At 33.7% G+C, this 8,385-nt stretch overlaps 1 pseudogene; it reads left to right on the top strand.

The window, feature by feature from the left end:
• The first annotated feature begins 555 nt into the window (after positions 1-555).
• LOC149209375 ((+)-alpha-pinene synthase, chloroplastic-like) overlaps positions 556-8,385 on the top strand; it is a 33,501-nt pseudogene continuing 25,671 nt past the window's right edge.

Raw genomic sequence — 8,385 nt, 5'->3', positions numbered from 1 at the left:
GGATGACATGTCAATTTTCTGTCATCGATCACCTTCTGTATTTGGTCCTTGGTCCTTTAGCTCTTCATGTGACTGCAGTCTAGCCCCAGTGTTAGAACCCTTCAATCGAAGGCTTCAGCATGATGCACAATATGCCTCAACCTATGATCTTTGATCTCCCATATGTGATGCCATCATTGCCACGTATCTACCACATGTCTCCTTCTGAGTAATGCCACATGTTACCCATTTTTGGCGTAATGTGAGCCTTGAAACTGTTTAATCCAACTACCACGTATCAACCATGTTGGCACATCATTTCCACATATGTCTTATCAGATCTAGTCTTTTGCTACCACAGGTCCCTTTCGTAGGAGAAAGAAAATGCCCCAACTTCTTTCATTTTTCACACAAATTCTTTGTTAATTTGTTATCGCCCATATTGGCACATTAACAAAGTATTTTTGTATTCTCTTTGATAGCCAAACGTGTATTTCCCTTGGAGTGCATGGCTTTGGAAGGCCAGCTCAAAGTGAACCTCATCGTTAAACAGTTGATCTGTAGCACTTCTAGGAAATGGTGAATGAAAGAGGCAGCGAAAGTGGTTGTAGCAGCATTGGCAATGGTTTCAGCCTCCACCAATACCACGACCCTGAGCACAAGGTTCTTGATGAGACAAAGAAGTCACGAGATCGACTCCGGGTAAGTGCAAGCAGAAGGAAACATGGAAAGATTAACTACTACGGCCTCCCGCTCGCGGAGCATTAGGAACTCGATGTGGTCGATATGTAGGAGCTCGAATTTGATGGGGACATCGAGATGCTTCGAAAAATTGCATAGATTGTCTCTGGTAAGATGGAGCTCCAATGATGAGGATGCTGAGGAGCCAAGCATGGTGATGTGGACAGGTGGAGCGGTGTCGAGTTTGGCAGCAAGTTCTTGAAGAAATGATTCCCACTGACCCCCTAAGCCAATTTCGAAATCTATGATATGTATTTCCTCTGCACCTTCGAGCACTTCCAGGAACTTCTCAGATTTCCAACAACAGAAAATGGAGAAATTGAGAGAAGAATATAGAAGAAAAGATGGGCCTACACAAGTTTCATGGGAGATGGGAAACGAAAGTTATAACTTTGGAGGTGCTCTTTGGGATATATTTCAGAGAGAGGATATTCCAAAATTACATGAAACAAACCTTTCAAATATTTTCAGATGCAATTAAAATTTTTCACAGCCGTGTAGAATCATACGCAACACTTCATTTAGCATGAAAGGGTAGCTTATGTAAGAAATTTCATGCATTATGCATTCTAATTAGATGAGACAGTGTGATATTTGATCATTCTTTCAAAACATACTCAACATGGAGCAAGATGAGTTGTGGGGCTTCTGCTACCACGACTCATATATGGTGATGGTCTCATATCAGATACCCAGGTTAAGGGCATAATCTTGAAGTCCTTGGGAGATCTGAAGTTTCTAGAAATTTTGAACATGGAGAAATTGAAACAAATCACTGGTTCCATTCCCCCGTTATTGCGGAAGCTCCACCAGTTGAAGAAGTTGATTCGACACTAATTAGCTCAATGGTTCTATTCCTTTGTCTCTCAGAAACCTCCACAATATGGAAGAATTTTACCTATTGTGGAATGGGCTCAATCAAAGAATTCCTGACATTTTTAGAGGTCTTAGGAAACTTCACATTTTGGGTCTCTAAACCAACCAGTTTACACGTCAGATTCCCACCTCTATAGCCAGTCTCCACAACCTCACTACTCTCAATCTCCGTGGAAAACTTCTTAATGGATCCATTCCTCCGTCTTTGGGATAATTTAAGTTTTTTGTAGATGTTGGATATGTCTGACAATAGGATAACGAGAATCATACCAGATTCTATTGGTATGTTAACAAATCTGTCCCTCTTGTACCTCTTTACCAACAAAGTCAACGATAAAATCCCATAATACATTGGCTGATGGTACTTGATACATTGATACCAGATGTTTTGGAAAACTTCAAAAACCGGAAGGGGCAATTTACGTTCTTTGCCATTCAAATAGAGGGAGAGATAACAGGTATACAAGATTTATTTCGGGCATGTCTCATTGGCTTTCCGAGCGAAAACATTATGGAGGGGGCTGAAATCTTCTCTACAATGTATTTAAAGGTCACTCTACAAAATATTTCGGTCTATGGTCTTTCACAAGAGGTAAGGTAGTAATACAAATACAATATCTGCTAATTAGCATTTTAAGGTCACTCTACAAAATATTTCGGTCTATGGTCTTTCACAAGAGGTAAGGTAGTAATACAAATACTAGATCTGCTAATTAGCATTTTATTTCATTATTTGCCGCGGATTGTGTTTTATAAGTTCAAATTTGTGTATCGCAGGTAGAGTATCTTTTGGAATATGGTTGGCAAACAAATATGCCGAGAATGGAAATAAGAATCTACATTGACGTACTCAAAGAGGAAACTATATTTGAGTAGGGTTGTCAATTTTATTTCCATATCTTGAATACTACAATTATTTATTTTTTAATTTATGTGTAGTTGAATGCAAAAATACTACTTGAATATGTTGAGAGAAATTCAAAATATTATTATAAGGTTAGAACTAAGGATGGATGGATCTAAACATATGTTAATATTTTATTACATACGTGAACAAACAAAGCTGGGTCAGGCTATATGGTGTTTGTTTGTCTTCTTGGAAAACTTATTTTTCATAAGTTAGTATCTATGTAAAATTTTGAAGTGATTAATCCTGCCGAAATTTTTGGTTTAGTATGCCATATTTGATGCGATAAAAGCTGTTAGAACTTCCAAAAGTGGAATTCAACATCTTTCACTCTATACAAGGGAGAGTGTTATAATCTCTCTCGAGGTGAGGTGATGAATTTTCATCGCATATTGTCTCCAAATTAATTGAATTTGAGTCTTGAAAAATTCAAGAATGTAAAAATCTGAAGTTCATATGTGTAGATGGTGGAAAGATTATCGGTTCCTTCAAGTAACATTCACATGGAATCGTCATGTGGAATAGTACACTTTAGTAGCTTGCATTGCAAATGATCCTAAACATTTTTTGCGTTTTGAGTCGGATTTGCCAAAATATGTCCTATGATCATGGTTATCGACGATATCTATGACACCTTCGGAACAATGGAAGAGCTTGAACTCCTAACCACAACATTTAAGAGGTGTTAGTTGCATATACCTAGAGACATATATATATATATATATAATTCCTCTAGATGTTTAATAACTTTACCTTCAAATTAAGAAAAAGCAGGGTAATCCTTCTCGATTTTAGATAAATAACTTTACTTTCAAATTACTAATATCCATTCTACTAATCGAGTGAGTCAACGGATATTACCTTTGCATAAATTGTGTATAATGATCATATGGGACCCACCATTAATAGAATGTCTTCTAGATTATATGAGAGGAGTGTACATGGTAGTTTATGACAACATAAACTAAATGGCACAAGAGGCATAGAAGATTCAGGGTTGAGTCAAAGTCAACTATGTTTGAAAATCTGTATGAACAATTATGATAAAGTATAACATCATACAAATAAATATTTCTTTGTGAGAACCTTAACTTGGGGAAATATTTCCAAGTATTGATCAATTAATTTTGTTTGGCTTGTTCATGTGCTTGTCTAGTAGGATGATTAGGTTGATTCGTATATGGTATAAGCGAGGTGGATTTCTAGTGGTTATCTTCTGCCATTCGAGGAGTACCTGTAGAATAAGAAAATCAGTTTCAGTTCTTGCATAATGACACTGCAACCCATGCTCGCGTTGGGGTTTCATCTTCCACATGAAATCCTGTAGGAAATAAACATTCCCTCCAAGTTTAATGACTTGATATGTGTCATCCTTCGATTCAAAGGTAACACTCAATGATACAAGGTATTCCTCACAACCTTTTACAGCAAATAAAATCAAGTGGAATATGTTGTGGATTTATTCCAATTTAAACTCGTAATGCATATTATAATGACATTGGCAATGTGAATGTAGACGGAAAGGGTGCATGGAGAGGAAGCTTCGTCCATATTGTGCTATATGAAAGACAATCCTAGAATAATAGAGGAAGATATTTGTTGGGTAAAATTAATTGCTTAATAAATAAATAAAACAACTAATCACCTGGACATTAATTATAAACCTGAGGAGCATCTTTTTATTTCAAGGCAATTGACAAAATATATGCATAACAATACTAACAACTAACATTGGTTCTATATAATTACGTTCTATACTATCAAGCCCATTCAACAAAAATAAAATGTATGACTTGAATAATAAAACTAAAATTTATGTATTCAAGCTTCTGTGATCCATAATAAATTAAACAAAGTCTTTCGGTAGAAATCACATGAGAGAATTTTTTTGGATGATGCATTTCGAACAAACAAGTATGGTTCATCATCAGGACCAGATGAAGAGGCAGACCATGGCAAAGGCTTAAATAGGAATTCATGTAGAGAAATAATTTCAGTAACGACTATATTTGAAAAATAATGTTTAAATTATAATATTAATTTATTAATATATTAAAAACAAATATTATTAAGTAACGGTAATATTAAACGGCAGGTTTTTGAAAAAAAATATTTAAATAATGATATTATTTCATTAAAAAGAAGAAAGTAAATAACATGAAAAACAATTATGCTAATCACACAACTTGAATAATTACTAAGTTATACCACATATTGTTGAATTGGAAATTTATTCTATTGCACCCAACATAATTCAAATGCTAATCTAGAGCAGTAAATCAAATGAAATCTAGAAATTGGGTAAAATAACAAATCTAGAAAATGCAACAAGCAACAAATTAGTTAAAAGAAAGGAAATCTACTTTAAGGGATGAAAATTGAAATTCAAATAAACAAACATATAACTACACTATTTTACATGTTCAAGGCAGCACCTCATCCAAGGCAGTGGGTTAACTGCTGAAGACTCAGTTCCGCCATGAGAAATAATTTAGATCAGATTACTAGTAACATATGTAGAACTCAATGGATAACTTCCTTCATTAAAATATATGAGAGAAATAATTACAACATAATGAAGTTCTTAGCTTTGCCTCCAATTCAACAATTGTTCATCTCCCATCTCTCATCTCTTATCTCTTCTCCTACATCCTATCTAACAATTGTCCATCTTATATCTCCTAATTATCCTTCCATTATCAAATTAATTATCCTCTTCCCTTTGATCTCTGTTTTCATTTAAATACACAGAGAGCAAAGGGAAGTTACAACAAAGTTGCTTACAAAATAATTTCCATTACAAATTTGGATTGTACAAAAAAAATTGATCAGCAAGATCATATCTACAAGATCTTTCCATTAACATTCAGTAGGAACAAGTCAAATTTAGTATTGCAATTGGAAGAATTTGGAAAATGGTCGCAACAACAAATTTGAGAAAATCGTCTTCGAAGAACCTTATATTTCTCTTAACGCAAACCGGATTTTGGAAAAGAGCACATAGTAAATCTAATTTGGTCTGTTCTGGACAAAACCCATGTTTCGGATTTTCTAGATTCTCCTTCATTTGTCCGAAACTTCCAATGCAAAATTGTCACTTCTCATTCCAATGAATTTATGAGTTGGAATATTTAATTATGAGTTGGAGATCAAATTTGCAATCTAAAAGAAATCTTGGAGAGTAAAATCATGAGTGATGTTACAACAAATCCATTAATAAACCATCATTGGTAAAATCATGCATAATAATCATCAATTTATTAAAAATAAAGGAAAAACTAATATTTATCCATAAGAGCATAAATAATTATAAAATGGAATTATATGATAAATTATGATAAATGATATGATAAAGAAGGGTAGAAATGGATGAAATAGGCGTTAAAAAGTGATAATAATAATGACAAATTAGTTGTGCAACATAGCCTTGAACTGAATATGTTGCATGTCCTCATGCAGCCCAAACCCTCTGTATTAACCACACTATAATACAAAAATCTTCATCCCAACTCATGAAATTGATGAAACAAATAACTTATTCCTCAAATAATGAATATTCAATATTAGCAATGTTGATGAAGGTGTAACAATTTTGACATTGACTTTCAACTATATGTATATGAAGTTGTAGCAAAATATGATACAAGTAATGGCAAACATCATTAACCATTTTCTCAAAAACTACAAACCAGATTTCGCTGAAATTTTGCAAGCAAATTTCTACTATATTAATGCTTCTCTAATCCAAAAATGATATTGTTTTGATGCACAGATCACGAGATATAAGAAAAATTGATGTAGGTGACAATGCATGATTTCTGAAATTTTACAAACTAATTTAATTTGAAATTCGTTGGGTTTGTGTATTTTAATGATACTTCTTTGGTATCGAAAAATCAAAAGAATTGAGTTTATAGTTTTAAAGATATATACAAATCAATTTCTGCGCTGTAGAAAAATGAAATTGTATGCCTTGAATGAGAAAAAAAGTAGAAAACATCCATCATGTGTATCAATTCCTCCCCCAAACCAGAGAATTAGCATGCTGTCATGCAATACTGGAAAACAAATTGAGTCAGTTGCTACAATCATTGTTGAAATATATGTTTGGTGTAAAACAACATGGAATAAGGGAGGTTTTGAGAATGAATAAGGAGATCGACGGATAATAAAGAATATTAATGGCATATTCATGATAAATAAATGAATGAAAGTAACACTCCCCAAAGCTGAAATCTTCTATGTCTTTGAAAAATGAGAAGTGGTAAAAATGTGGAATGAATTATGATAAATGCTTAATGGATTTTCATGGAATTCTCCTAAACTATTAATAAACCATAAACTTATGCAATTTTACCTCTGAAAAAATGTGGAATGACATATATGGACTGGCATTTATGGAAGCTAATGTAGGCTGAGCTGATGTTGAAAGTGATGCAAAAGATGGAAGCCATGTAAGCACATCTTGTGTGAACAATTATTTGTGTTTGTGAGTTAATCGAGCCTCTTTTGTTAGTTTCAATAGTGTGGGCTTTCTGCAAATAGAGTTTCCCCCCATACTTGTTGTTCTCTTGTAAACAATTCGCTATTCTGCATTCAATTTTCTTGAATCCACAATTTTAGTTTTGAATAGAAAGAGATAAACTGCATGCAAAGATTTCAATCAAAAAAAACTTTTGTACAAATGCAATAATAATATTTCGTCAAATCACTAAGTTATGGCAGAGTTCAATAAGTATTACGCATGCTATCCCATAATGCATACTAACCCCCTTCCAATTAGAAAAGGGCGTCCATGACCATAAAGCATAGGAAAAAGGGAAAGGATGTTTAGGATTCATAAATGCAGGTGACCAATCAAATAAAAGCGGTGTAAAATACGACAAAGGAAATCAAATCATTACACATCAAAAGATTTGAAATGCCCATAAAATAAAACAAAGATTTATACCATGATGTAAATAGATATTTGCCTTAGGCGGAAAGTTGACAAACGCATGACCGATAATAAATGTTAATGATTGTTGGTATCGAGTGATCGAACAATAATGATATAATGCATGTAAAGATATAGTTTACTATGTAGTTGGCTATTAGAAATGTTGTTCAAATGAGAAATTTTCCTTTGGAAATGAATCCATAGGATAAAGAGTATTTGGTAGTGTAACATAATACTTCAATACCACAAGCAGAGCCACTGCTGTCAGCAGACATTCATAGCCTCGATGGGGTTTCTTTTTAACCCCAAAAAAGAGCCAAATTCCTCCTTTTAGTATTTAGATGATTCTCCTTTTCTTTCTATAAAGAGACCATTATGATGGCATGGTAACTAGATAATCATAGTGCCATCACCAGGATATAACAAAGTAATCAGGTTGGCTTGTCATGAGACCCCCTGTCCTTCTGACAATTTCAATTCTCAAGAAGGTCATTACCTTGGTGTGGTGACCATAATGGAATGTCACCAATTACATCCTTAGATAATGGTAGGGTAGCTCGTACTGAGACTCCCTATCCTCTTTATGACAATGCTTGTTAGATTTTCATATTTTCATATTTTAAATATTTTATTGTAAAGAGAGGGAGACTCATTTACTCCTTAAGAGTCAGGGATGGTGTAAGAAGTAATAAAAAATGCCAATGAATGTTATGCTTTCCCCCTATATCATCATATCAAAGGGATCTATCCATTTGAAATTGTGAAAGATAAACTAGCATGGTATTAGAATAATAAAACATTTTATGATGTGTCCAAAGAGAAGATATTCAACCAGTCATTATATAGATGCACCATGTCAGCTTTGGAATAAACATGGCCATCAAAAGGTTTTATAAGTCATAATGGTATTAATATTACTATTTTTTTATCGTAGGCACAAATT

This window comes from Pinus tabuliformis, chromosome 1_2, assembly GCF_031772625.1.
Source record: "Pinus tabuliformis cultivar Carrire ecotype Pingquan chromosome 1_2, CPIR1, whole genome shotgun sequence".
Taxonomy (NCBI): Eukaryota; Viridiplantae; Streptophyta; class Pinopsida; order Pinales; family Pinaceae; genus Pinus; species Pinus tabuliformis.
Note: the sequence above shows the minus strand (reverse complement) of the source record. Positions and strands in the feature narration are given on the sequence as shown.